This window comes from Erpetoichthys calabaricus, chromosome 17 (assembly GCF_900747795.2).
Source record: "Erpetoichthys calabaricus chromosome 17, fErpCal1.3, whole genome shotgun sequence".
Taxonomy (NCBI): Eukaryota; Metazoa; Chordata; class Cladistia; order Polypteriformes; family Polypteridae; genus Erpetoichthys; species Erpetoichthys calabaricus.
Genome location: NC_041410.2, coordinates 100,188,515 through 100,202,515, shown reverse-complemented (window position 1 = coordinate 100,202,515; position 14,001 = coordinate 100,188,515). Strand labels below are relative to the sequence as shown.

General features: G+C 47.0%; 1 protein-coding gene and 1 long non-coding RNA gene across 2 annotated transcripts in view; one reads left to right on the top strand and one right to left on the bottom strand.

Moving 5' to 3' along the window:
- The window catches only part of LOC114643124 (mucin-2-like), a 256,765-nt gene that overhangs the window by 154,013 nt on the left and 88,751 nt on the right, over positions 1–14,001 (bottom strand). The window lies entirely within an intron of this gene.
- Positions 1–14,001, top strand: part of LOC127526199 (uncharacterized) — a 42,779-nt gene that overhangs the window by 7,628 nt on the left and 21,150 nt on the right. The window lies entirely within an intron of this gene.

Below are 14,001 nucleotides of genomic sequence, written 5' to 3'. Positions count from 1 at the left end.
CGCACTGATGGGCACAAACAATTCAGCGCTGCATCAGACCAGCAGAGGAGCCACGGACACGGTGGGTCTACCAGCTTTGGTCTCGTCACATCTGCACCTGTCCTGCTGATTCTGGGCAGATGAGGACACAACGTCAATGCGGACGCCTTTTCCAAATTTGCTATCTGATTCCACCAAAGCTCCCAGTACTGTCTGTTGTCTGTTATAAAGCAGTGGTGTCTGACAGATGAAGCAGGATAGCAAGAGAATAAAAAGAAGGAAACAGTCGGAATATTCGTGACGAGCCGAGACAGGAGCGCAGAAACGCCACAGCGCCCCCTGCTGTCCAGGTTATGACACACACTCATCGTGCCGTGCAGTGGAGCTGTGCTCCGGGGGCAGACATCCAGATGACACAGTGGCTTGTCACGGGTTAGGCTGGACGGACTGGTAAGAGACGGTGAACCATCAGATCTTCTAGTGGGGCATTCAAGAGCCCCCCACGAGTGTCGGAGTTCAGGGCTGAGGCTTTCCTGTGCGATCCCTGTGTGTGTGGAATACAGAAGTGTGCTTCACTTAAACACTAAAGTCCTAAACAGTAAGCGCTTGAATGTATCCATTTGAATCTCAGACTTTCACCTCCGCAGTTCCCGACTGGCTGCCCCCAAACAGCCCCACAGACTGCGCCTTACTCGAGTCACACGCAGCCCACTCAGCCCCCTTTCGTGCCATGCGGTTGGTTGTTCTTAAGTTTTCAACACAGAAGTCGCTCTTTGAGGAAAACTCCTGAAAATACAAAGAAGCGAATCGCACGTGCCGGTGTGCCTGTGACTGCAGTGACAAAGAGGGGATCGCAAAGTTCGAGTTATTCACCGAGGTGGTCGGCACGTATCAGTTAGCCCATCGTACCTTGACGAGCCCACCGACAGGCGCCATTAGCGGCTAGGTCAGCCCGGTCAGAAAGAGAGAGAACGGCGACACAGAAACGTCTTGAACAGTCGCACGGGACCCCAGGCGGCCATGGCGCTCTGCACGGGTTCGGCTCGACTCTCGAGGTGGGCAGAGGACGGCGTCTTTATCTGATCGGTGCTGCTGATGGAGACGTCAAAGGGGGGCAGGCTGTCGTTTTGGGGTTCTGACAAAAATGTAGATGGTGTCCAAAATAAGAGGAGGGAGGTGCGTGCAGCCGTCGCCCCTTGAGCCCACTTCATAGCCCGAGTGGTAAGGCGTCCGTGAAAGACAACGCCGCTCGTTCGACTGCCCTGCGCACAGGTGGATCTCCAGAGCGATGATATAAGAAGAACTTCGGACATGAAGGTCCGAGAAAGAACCTTTAGATCCAAAACTGAGTTCATAAATAATCATACCAGATAATAACAGATTTGTAGAATCGCAATGAGACTGTGATTTTCAAACGCGGGCTAAGGTCAGTTTGCCTTGAGCTGTGAGTATCTTGCTCGTCTCCTAGACATTAAAGATTTCTATTTGTCCACAACCTTTTAAAGCCAAAGAACCGACAAAATACGCAAAGAGCCCTCCGGAATGGGTCTTTATCGAGCAGTGGTGTATACGAGGAAACACACAAAGGACAACAAGGACGAAAAAGTGTGGCGCGACTGCACTTGGACTGGCACACGGGCGGCGAGGTGGCGCAGTCGTCAGCCTTCCTGTCTCCGCGAGTCCGCGTCGGTTTTCGGGTACGCCAGTGTCCTTCTACATTTCAACTTTGGATATATTTAGAAAGGACTGTCAGCAGTAAGAAAAGTATGAGTCGGGTTTTATTTATTTAACTTGTGCATTTAGTGAAAGTGAAGGGGCATCAGAAGTGCGAGCAGACGTTAGTTCACTGATAAAGCGCCTTCCTTTTAAGGCTAGTGGGCACCTTTTAGCGCAGTGCCATGGGACAGACGATCGAGGGGACTGTGTGCACACAGGTGAGGGTCCTCGAGTGTCGCCTAACGTCCCTTTCTTTTCTTTACACTCTCACATGTCCAGATGCTGCATGCGTGCGTTCAGCTGATTTGAGTTTAAATTCGTGCATTCAAAGATAAAGGAAAAAGCACACGACTTTGTTTTCTAAATGGATCAGAAGTCAGACAGGTGACGAAAGTGTACTCCTGAATAACTGATGGACGTCCGATCGGCTAACGAAAAGTGCAGACGGCGCAAAGCCACCAAAGCGACACATAAAATGTATGAATTGTGAATTTCCCATTGGGATTAATAAAGTATCTATCTATCTATCTATCTATCTATCTATCTATCTATCTATCTATCTATCTAAAAATGACACTCTGCAAATATTTCCCGGCAAAAACATCACAATAAAGCGAAATTATAAATCATACCGGAAAAATGCACGGCCTGAGGACGAACTGCAGAATTCATCATTCAATTTGTGTAGAACGGGAAAGAAAGAAAGAAAGAAAGAAAGAAAGAAAGAAAGAAAGAAAGAAAGAAAGAAAGAAAGAAAGAAAGAAAGAAAATCCTTACACCTGCATATCCCGTCTAAGATCCCGGGAAAAAATCGTTAAACAAAGAAATAAAAATAAATACACCAGCGGCTTTAGCTGTAAGGATAAACTACGATATTGTGTGTTCAAATTGTTTGAAAATACACGATACAAGTCAGATTCTAAGTAACTTGAACACATTCCGGACAGCAGATAACAATGAACTGTTTGTTGTTATTATTACTATTAATCATAACAATACATTTAAACAATACCTTCACATTATAATAATCCTAATTATCATTAAAAACATGTTTGATATAGCGCCTTCCCATAATCGTAATAATAAATAGCATCTTCCCATCAATATTATTATTATAAATAATGATACATTGTATATAGCCTTCAATAATAATAATCATAAAAAAATTTGTATAAAGCACCTTTCCATTATTATAATCATCATCATTAATAATGCGTCTTATATAGCACCTTCCCACTATTATAATCATTATCAATATTAATGGTACATTTTATATAGCGCCTTCCGATTACTCTTATGATGACGATTAAGCCCCTGCCCCAGACCCCGAAACCCATCACACACCTTTCTCTTGCGGTGTCCCGGGTCACTCGAGCGCGGAGTAAATCCCGAGCACAGACGCGGCGCCTGCAGTTTCCTTTCCCAGTTGCGCCACTCGTTTGACAGCTGATGTCGCGTTCCTCGGGTGTCTTATGTAGAAGTGGTTTGAGGGGGCCGGCGGGGGAGGGGGGGCGGAGCAACGCCGTGCGTAATTGCTGATTTTTGTTACTGACATTAACATTCCGTGAGAGTCCTTATCTGAGGATCTGCCTCACAACGCCTAGTTTTGTTATTTCTCAGCTCGCTCGGTTATTGTTGATTTACAACGAGAATTTCGGAGTCCGAACGCCTACCGTGAAGTGGACAGTCAAGTGGTCAGCGTCGAGGTCAGCGCGTTTGCTTCGCCGTCGTTTTATGAGCGGCCATAATGCTCACCGACTCCTAATGGAACTGTCGCTAAAGATCCTTTAAAGACTTGCTGAGAGTTTCCCTTTCGGCTCCATCTGTTTAGGCGAGAAGCGCATGTGGTCGTCCACAAAACAAAGCCAGTGCCAAATCCCATAAAATTCATTACATTAACCACATAGTTTCACAGTACACAATGTAATAAAATAAACGGTTAGAAGAATGGTTTGAAACCTATCAATGCACATATGTATATATAGTGCGACTCTGCGCTACTATAAAGTTCTTTTCTTACTTTAATAACTCAGTTGCTCTTCATTTGGCCTGATAAAGGCAACAACAACAACAACAACAACATTTATTTATATAGCACATTTTCATACAAAAAGTAGGCGCCATACTTTCACTATTTCTTACAGTAAACGTGATTTGGGGGTCAGTCGTTTTACAAGATGTTCATAACGTCTGGTGTGTGATGTGCTTCTCCTCAGACTCGTCTATACTGTATATTGAATTCCGCTCTTACACTCCTAACAGTGCTGGCTCTTTAAGAGCACTTTATGGTTCTTTACTGGGTCTCTTAACTGATGAGGTGTCATTTCATTCTGGGAAGGGGGCTTTACATATGAAATGTGTCCGTTGTGCTCTGAAGAACTTCATAATATGCAGATAAACCGATTAAGAAAAACAGCACACAGCCTGAGTTATTATACAAAGCAGGAGTCCTTTTCAAATCAGAACCCAATGGGATTTCACAAATCTTTCGCCATCTCTTCCTGGTTTTTCACTGGAGCCTGTGATGGATCTAAAGGTTCGTTCTGGAACTTTTGATTATTTGGAGCAGTGCGGCTACCGGCGGCGTTAGATGTGAAGTGAAGCGGCGATTGTGCTGAGATGGGTGGCGAGACGGAGGGCGAGGATGAGATTTGGTCTTCTAAGTCTGACAAGCCAGTAAAAAAGAAACTGAAACCTTCAACATCTTTCAGTAATAAAATGAAAACTACACAGCTAAATAAAGTATCTATCTATCTATCTATCTATCTATCTATCTATCTATCTATCTATCTATCTATCTATCTATCTATCTATCTATCTATCTATCTATCTATCTATCTATCTATCTATCTATCTATCTATCTATCTATCTATCTATCTATCTATCTATCTATCGCCAAGCCCAGGTGATCCACTTTCTGCTACTTGCTCCTTATGCTCTGTTCAAATTGTGGTTAATCACGAGGGTGACTCCGCTTTGGATGACCACACTAAAACATAAACAGCAGAATCACATTCAAATCGCTCGGCAAACCAAAGCAGTTTCATCATTCATCATCAAGAAAGACAAAATGGTTGTATCCAAATTAACAGCCACTTACCACGGTGTGTGACATGGCCACAGCTACGTGTCCCCTGACTGCGACAGTGAGGTCAATGTGACAATATTCAGGGGCTCTCGTGTTCCAACTAAGATGTCCTGTGGCAGACCTAAGAGTGAGGCCTTAGCTGAGAATGTGTTGGCACCATTTAGTCAGGAGAGATAGCAGCAGAGCTGCAGAACCCGCAGCCTTCTTGAATTCTATGACGCCAGTTTATGGTCAATATGACCACGTCCAGGTTTAAAGTCAGACATAGGTGGCACCGTAGTCAAGGGAATGAGAAGCAATGGGGACTCAAAGAGCGCCAGCACTGACGTTCATTTCACACTCCTAACAAGCATATAGATGGAGGGTCTCATAAACAAGTAAATTAAACCAGGGGTCCAATACTGTGATGTTATTTCGTTACAAATCCGATTGGCGTCCCGTCCACGGTGTGGCTGCCTGCTGCTGCTGCTTCGAGTGATGAATGACAAGTTCAAAGCAAATCTCCTGCTCTGACATTTGCTCAGCTACTCTCAGTCCGGTGGGCTCGGATACCCCATGAAGAGCCCAGTTTCAGGGACAGTTTGGCTTCCTGAATACGTGAGCAGCGGGTGTGAGTGTGCCATGTCATGGACTACGGGATGGGAAGGTCAAGGGGGCCTTCTGCTGCGTGGAGCCTCTTGGTCCTCACACTTGTGAGATGAGGCGTTGGCTTCCCGTCAGGTTGTGGTAGTGAAGATCGTCGAATGCAGCACAACACGGGCATCTTGAAAACTGTCGATTGCACAAGTGAAGCCTTCTCATTTGTGGTTCTCCCTGCACTGTTGGCAGCATTAACTAAAAACACAGCCTTTGTTTGACTGCTTTGTAAAACACACCGATGGTCATTAGGGGGCTTTTTTAACATAACTGCAGGGCAGAGGAAAGTGACGACCACGAGCAGCTTTAATAGCCTTGATAGGACTCAGGATGTGCTGAGGATGCATTTAAAGACCCCCCTACTAGGGGCGGCCTATCATTTTGGGGTACTTAGCATGGCCTCTTGATGTAAACCCGACTGAGACCCCTGCTCCAATGTGAAAGAGTACAGCAGTAGCCAGGTGGACCAGAGGTTGACCTGATACTTAAAATGTCCAGTGCTAATCTATGAGGATGATAACAATGTTGTGATACATTACATGACCATTTATATAGCGCCTTTCCTATACTCAAAACACATCACAAAAAAAAAAACGAAAGATGAACTTCAGGAATAAAAGAAGGAAAAGATGAAACACAAAACACTCTGCATGTCTTTGGACTTCAGAACACCAGGAGAAACCCACAGGAGCAAACTGAAGAAGGAGGACTTGAACCCGGGTCTTCATTTTACAAGACAGCAGTGCTACCAGTGTGCCAACAAATTACACAAAAGAATATGATAGATACATTTAGAAACCACAAAGCTTCACAGTAGAAGAACAGACAATAAACTGGAATCATCACACAAATGACATTACAGTGGTGCCTCGTACTTTGAGCTTAATTCGTTTCAGGGGGGCTGTTTGAACTCTGACCCTAACCCTAACCCTAACCCTAAGTCCGACTCAGTCTTCCCATTTGAAATAATGGAAAGTGAATGAATGGGGTGACAAAGCATTCAACTCTAGCAATGCCCCTCATCCAAAGAGCACAGGTGAGTTTTGAGGTGCAACGAGATGGCCGGAGTCAGTGGACCTTAGTAGGCAGACAGGAGCACAGTGATGGAGGAGGCCATTTAAAACTTTACAGGTCAGTAAAAGAATTTTACATTCAAACCCATAAGAGGCAGGAGCAGTGAAGGCACAGCAAGAGGGGTGTGTTGTGTCCGCTGTTGGGGTCCGCATCACGATCTTTCTAACAGAGCTTTGAACAACTGCAGCTGAGATAACAGATCAACACGGGTACCTTACAGGAGTCGATGCGGGATGACGAAGAAGTGTGGACAAGTGTGCCAACCTCAGGAAAGGAGAGGAATGAGCGAACACGAGGTGTGATACAGAAATGGAAGGGGAAACATCTCTCAATGTGATTTATGTGACTACAGTCAGACATGGTCAGTGCGCGTGCCCTCACACCAACCACACAATGAAACACCTCAGGATCCCAGTTGGCAACCCCCCAGGCAGACACATGGTCCAGTCCCACCTTCCGGAAATGACCCTCTATCTGCCACAGCAAGATGTTACACGGGCGTCCCCTTGGCCTGGTCCCCAACAATGAGGGTCCACAAGACCCCCGGGTAATCACGCCACATGGCCGTAGTGCTGTAACTGACGCTCTCTCACAATGCAGGGGTCATGTGCCTCATTCAGGACTCCATGAGCAACTCCAGAGAGACACAGGACCAAAGGAGTGCCGTCCTCTACTCAGGTCACTGGATTCCGTCCATCTCTCACAATCATATAGTAAAACAGGGAGCACCAGGACTTCGTCCTTTTGTGCCACACACCCTTTGCCAGCGACCTCATGACCCCCCAAGATCTCCCAATCCGTCTACTGACTTCATAGGAAGACATGAATGTCACTGCTGAGGTAAGTAAACCTCTCAATGACGAGGTCGACACTCTCTCCTGCGGATGGCCGTGCCCAAGTGGTCACTAAAGGCCAGGACCCTGTTTTTCATACAGGACGCTGGTAAGCTCAGTCTCTCGAGAGCCCCGATTAGAGCTTTCATTGACTCGGAGAAGATCACGGCATCATCAGCAAAGTCAACATCTGTGAATCTCTCTGCCTTACAGCCGCTGGACCCCATAACCCTGCCTAACACCAAGTCCATGCACAGAGCAGGAGCAGAACACACCGCTGACGGACCCCAGAATCAACTGAGAAGAACCCAGAGGGTCTGCCGGTACTCAGCACAGCACTCACAGTACGGTGTGCAGGCCGGTCACGATATCCAGCAACTGTGGGGGGATCCTGCAAAGTCTACAAGGCAGCTCAATCAACTGAGTCAAACGCTATACAAAAATCGACAAAAGCTGCCAGGAGTAGCCAGCCCAGCGGTCACAACTGCACGTCATCTGTAAGGGCCGTTTCATCACTCACCTTGACCGCGACTTTCCAAGAAACAGAGTTGGACGTGCATAATGCTTCATTCGATTCCTCTGTAAGCAGGAAGCGAGTCACTAGGCCATAGATGGTGTGTCACGTGCTCACAGTTCCTCTGACAAACACCTCAGAGCCCTCACAGCCACCCTGCTCAGTTCCCAGTACAGACTGGAGTTGCCATCAAGCCATGCACTGCGACTCCTCTCAATGATATCCAGAGTGCACTGAGAGATGAAACATCTCCTTCTGGGGACACTGATAACTCTGATATAACCTTCAGCAACCTTAAGGGTCTTGTCATGGAGGGTCTCCCACATCACATTAGGATCAACAGTCACACCCAAGTCTGCAAGCTCCTTACACAAACTGGGTGCAGACTCATTAGAAACAGCCTGACCATGGAGTCTGGCCCGGTCTAGCCTCATTCTCCTACTAGGCAGTAGCCTACTGGACCTCAGCTGGATCTTCAGAGTAGCAACAAGTCTGTGGTCGGAATTCACCAACTGGGCCTTTCTGTGCACCCTGCAGTTCTGTAGGAACCTCCAGCATCTGTCCATGAGGTTGTCATCGATCTCCTTCAATTGAAGTACCATATCCAACAATGCGGCTCGAGGCACTGGAACCAGGATTCAGCGATCCACAGACTCTGAACTTCTGCAAAGTCAAGGAACATGGGAACCACTTTCACCACGGTTGCCAGATCAGTGGGGACCTACACAATCCTCATAGCCAGCCCTGTCAGTGCCATTGGTTGCACTGAAGTCACCCATGACCAGAAGAGTGTCACCTCATGGGTACCCATCAACTATCGAGCACAGTTGCCAATAAAATGTCTCCCTCACTAAGACGTCACTCACCACACTGGGACAACAGACAAGGCACCCAGAGAGTGCTGTAATCTGAGTCTCATAATACACTCGTTGAAAGAAGTGACACTGGACACCATCTGAAGGAGCCGATCCACCACCGCAACACCTACTCCTGGAGTATGACAGCCATCAGAGCGACCAGACTGGTAAAAGGTGTACCCACCTACAGAGAACTGTGCACCTCAGAGAGTGCCGCCACTGAAATGCGGAGTTTACGCAGCTCCTCCGACAGCAGAGGAAGATCACCATCATGCCGGAGAGACAAGACGTTCCATATGCCTACCCAGGTGCGCTGCATCAGACTGAGTCCCAAGTGCTGCCGGGCAGCAGGTGACACCTCAGCACCCACAGCAGTGCCACTCCCCAACAGGCCTGACACCATTGGCTCTCCTACGGTTTTGACTCTTCCAGAGATGAGTTTCCCGAGTCTTTTCCTCATCCTCTTCATAATACGAGCAGACCTCCTATGGGCGGCTGCAGCACAGCTACTCCTGTGGAGAGCAGAAAGGATTCCTGTTTGCTGTTCCAGAGCCATGTGATATATTTTATGGTGGCTGGAGTGCTAATCCTGCCACCAACACCCAAGTTTTTCCTACAAGTTGTAGTAATCAGACATGGAGGAATCAGAAATGACCCCAAGATTTGTTTCCTAAGAAGAAGGTCTGATGAGAAGAACAGAGATGGAGCTCATTCTCTAAAAGTGAGTTTCAGTGTCGATTCGCTTGTCTTCAGTTGTGTTGCAGTTTGATTTTAAATTCTTGAATTCCATCCTGCTGCTACTTTCTCTGAGGCAAGTTGTGAATATTTCCACTTTTAACACTGACCCTGATCCGAGGATCTCCACATCAAAATGAAAGCCCTGACCAAAGCTACAAGCAACATGACCAAGAGGAGGTATGTGGAGTGCCAAGGACAGAGCGGTGAGGACGTCCTCGAGTGACTGGTGCCGAGATGGACCTGCCAATGCCAAAGCACACAAATCCTGGGATATCCGTCAGACTGGACTTGAGCTCAGGAGGTCACTGCCAGATGATCCCACACATCACTTTAGATGACTTTAACATTAGAGGAATGTGGCACTACTGTATATAAAATAAGACTTATTTACGCTCAGCTACCTAATAAAAATCTGAGTGATACATCAGTGAGCTAAAACAGGCCAGACGCATCGATGAAGCAGGTTTGAAGAAGACAACCATTATCTCACAGCCTCCTCATGGACATCTGGGAACACGAGACTCCCTTTAGGTCCTGCTGCTGTGCTGTCTCCTTACAACACGGGGAAGTCTGCTCCGATGGACTCCTTCTCTCCCTGACCTGTAGATCCTCTGGTTGGAGCAAAGGTCAGATAACTAGAGCTGCCATCATGAGCTCAGGAAATGTCACTTTTGGTGAGTCTGGAGAGTGATGACAGACCAACGAGGACAAGAATGATCTCAAGGCTCTCACAGGACTATCTGAGGTGGCAGACGTTTGTGTCTCCAGGCCCATGCTTGTGGCAGGATGCCTCACAGCTCTACGACCTTGGCATCAAATCCTCTGGGTGGTGTGGGCACCCTCTCCACATGTCTACTTAGGTGTTTCTCCAGGTTTACCACCCCATCCCAAACTGGTAGATTTTAGAGACCTGAAATTACCATTGTTTGACTGAGTGTGACTGTACATACAAGTGTGTCCCTGCGATGGCCTGATGCTCAACTCCAAGTGGTTTCCTGGTCCACTCTCCAAGCTTCCAAGATAACCAAAAGCTGACCACTGAACCTAAATGTAATGAGAAATGAAATGCTGACTGACCTCTTAACAGGCATCTTCTCAAAACCTTGTCATGAATTTGGACTCAGGACAGAAAGTGACGACGCTCATCAACGTAACCTTAGAGCAGGTGCCACGGAGAATCAGACCTGCAGAATGTGGGCCTGTGAGGAGGTTCAGAAAAGGACTGCAGCTGACATGAGACACGGTCAGCATCAACGTGCCCAGCAGAAAAGGGCTTTATGGCGGCCATTCAGCTGGTCAAAGGTCTGATCAGCAGCACCCTTCAGACATTTTGAGTCATTATGAATGAGCAAAGGTCTCATTGGCCTTATTACACACTTGAGTGAGCACACACACACACACACACACACACACACACACACACACACACACACACACACACACACACAGACACACACACACAAACACACACACACACACACTCTGTCATGGTGTACCACTAGATGTGCCGCCATGTGCTCAACTCAGGAGCTACAGGTTACTTCTGAAGCCCGAGATGATCTACCTGGATGGACCGAGGTGTCAGTGGGCACTCTAGACACTCAACAGGATAAGCCCCCCTTACAGATCAGGTCTAGTGATGGTGCCAGTAGAGCGGTCGTGAGGGACAGACAGCTCCATCAGTGTCTGCCCAGGTCTGAACCCAGGTTTGCGCCACAGTCCATTACAGCATGGACATCTGTTTAATGGTACAAACCTCAATAAAGTGAGCAAGGGAAGGTCAGTTATGGTCACAAGACGGTCAAGCAGGCTAATGAGCAGCCAACCCAAAGTACCAGAGGGCCTTTAAATAAATAAGTTCTTTAAAACTCCAAAGGCCAACAGAGGGAGACGCAGCCCAGAGTGCCCTGGTGGTCCACCTGTGAAGTCGTAGCCACAAGGAGACAGAGAGGCAATGCAGGAGGTGGGTACTCTACCATGTTGCCCCTTCACTCACTACGGATAAATGTATCATGGAATAAAGAGAACCAAAATAAGGTAATGAAGACATTGAGAAGGCCACGTCATGCCAGGAGGTGACTTGAAACACAGTGTGTAACACATGACATGCGAGTGATCAGGGGAGAGACGAGCCTTCAAGTGACCAGGCAAAGCGAAGAGAAAGAACAGAAAAAAAGAAAAGCTGCTCATTCAAGTCATGCAAAGAAAATATGAAAGGAGTGTGAAGGGCGGAGAAGGGAAGAAAACGAATCTCACGCCTCAGGCAGAGCAGCCAACATGAAAGACAAGTTGTGTGGGTCTCGGCTGGTGCCAGGGCGTGCTTCTGGAACTCTCTGATGCCAACTTCATCAGCTGTCTCATTTCATCCACTGCTTCATGTCCTGTCCAGTCTACATTTGACAAAGATGGACAACACAATGCCAACCACCTGTAGCAGTCACCACACTAACTGACCCCTGATGCAGGTGAAGACTGCAGTTAGAAACAAGGCTGATGAAATGGGACTCTGGACCACCTATGGACTTGGAGGAGGCTGAGCCATGCCAAGGAGCTTGTGAGTCTCACTTCCATATGCACATGTATGCTTAGGGCGGCTTAGTGGTAATGGATGAGGCCTCAATACTCCAGCTGCCCCAGTATAAAGTGTCAGCGTGGGCATTGCATCTGGTCTCGTGGAGTTTTACCCCCTGCTGCTCTGACTTCCTCACACAACTCAAAACCATGAACATCAGGCTAATGGAGAACTGGTGTGCAGCAGTGTGACCCGTGATGGACTAGCACCCATGCTGGGTTAATGCCCACCTCTGTGACCAATTTCATCAGAATATGCTGCACCTTCCTGGATAAGCAGATGTGTGGATGGATGGACTGAAACTGTGAAGTGAAAAGGAGAATCAAAAACAGAACTGAGAAAGAAATCTGAGGATGGAGTGCAGAGGCTGGCCATCTCAAACTGGCATAATCAGTAATAGGGTGGCAACAGGACTGGGCACAGGACAGGAACTGGCCCTTAATGGGGTGCCAGGCCATCAGATGGCACACCTGCACTATAATCGTTAAGTTAACGTCACCTGCCTTTGGGGATGTGTGAAGGAAACTGGCGTACCGAGAAAAAAGGCACACGGACATTAAGAAGAACACGCAAACATCAAGTGGAGAACAACCAGGAACAGGATTTGAGGATGATGAAGCTATGAGGCAGCACTACTCTTCATACCAGCAGGCCTTCTATAAGGAATAAAAAGCAAAAAAATAAAAATAAAAAACCTGAAAGTCAGGAGCCGATGACCCAGAGAGGGCCACAATAATAGAAAGCAAAGACAAGTTGTGAGGATCGAGTGTAAAAACGAGGCAGAGGTGAAATCTGACCTGGAGCCATGATGGGCTGCACGTGAGCCAACACTCAGTGTGATTGCGCTCAAGTCCATCCAGGGTCAAAGCAGCACTAAAGGCACTGCCCGTCTTCATGATGTCACTTCACTGACTGCGGCCTCGAGCCCCCTTTACGATGTGCTCACCTTTTCTGCCAAACTAGACCTGTCTGCATGAGACTCAGAAAGCTTGTGGACCACGGATCTCGGCCAAGTGGAGATTTTTAATGCAGTCTTCAAAGAGCCTCGTCACCAAAACAGCAAGTAAAGACAATGGAGGCTTAGTGGAGCAGCACAATGCACATGTCACCAGCTGTCACAGCGACACTTATTTTAAATTAGAAACATTGGTGACACTCCATTTTTTGGTTAAATGGCCGCTGCTCTGTCTGTGATCAAACCTTTAGTGGAGCCCAGCATGGCATGAAGAGAAAGGGAAGAGGACACATGAGAATGGCTTATGGTACTGTGAGGGATCACCTTGGGTATGTGACAGTCCTCAAACACCCCGAGTCACTCTTTAAATACGTCCTCATAATGTGATGAGAGCCGATGGAAAGCTGCATGGTTTGGATCTATTCCTGTGCTTTGGGATGATGTGATCTTTGAATGGTGGCACATAAATCCAGACCACATGTCTCGATGACCACCACTGTGACAAATACTCTTAGACCTAAGGCAGTCGATAGATCCTGATAGATAAGGATGGTGTTGTTATATTTGCCCCAATTTGTGATAGGAGGATTGCCAGACCTGTGGTTATTACAATGAACTCTACTCATTTGGAGGCTGTCAAGAGGAAGCCATGGAGCTCTACTCAAACTGGAACTCATCAAAGCATTTCTCTGCTGTCCCGTTACGACTCTCCTTCAGATTACACAATCCCGTGATGACCCGTCTGAACTAATCAGGTCCCTGATGCTAAACGGACATTTACAGTTAGGTACTTAAATATTTGGACAGAGACAATGTTTTTTCTAATTTTAGTTCTCTACATTACCACAATGAATTTTAAATGAAACAACAATGCTTTAGTTGTCTCACATTTTTATGCAATCGTTTTGTTCACCCCACTGAAATAAAGCTGAAAGTCTGCACTTCAACTGCATCTGAGTTGTTTCATTTAAAATTCATTGTGGAAATGTACAGAACCAAAATTAGAAAAAAGTTGTCTCTGTCCAAATATTTATGGAC